This window comes from Calidris pugnax, unplaced genomic scaffold (assembly GCF_001431845.1).
Source record: "Calidris pugnax isolate Ruff unplaced genomic scaffold, ASM143184v1 scaffold568, whole genome shotgun sequence".
NCBI classification, from domain to species: domain Eukaryota; kingdom Metazoa; phylum Chordata; class Aves; order Charadriiformes; family Scolopacidae; genus Calidris; species Calidris pugnax.
In genome coordinates this window covers 16,663-16,866 of record NW_015091260.1, presented here as the reverse complement: position 1 = coordinate 16,866, position 204 = coordinate 16,663, and positions in this window count along the sequence as shown.

Below are 204 nucleotides of genomic sequence, written 5' to 3'. Positions count from 1 at the left end.
GGCTCCAAACGGGGGGGGCCCTGGGGGACAAAGGGTTAAATTGAGGGGGGGGCCACACCCCAAAAGCCCCCCAGTTGTGGGGAAACCACCCCAAAACGTGGGGGAACCCCCCAAAATGTGGAGAAACAACCCCAAAATATGGGGAACCGCCCCCAAAATGTGGGGAAACCCCCCGAAATGCGGGGAAACCCCCCCAAAACGTGG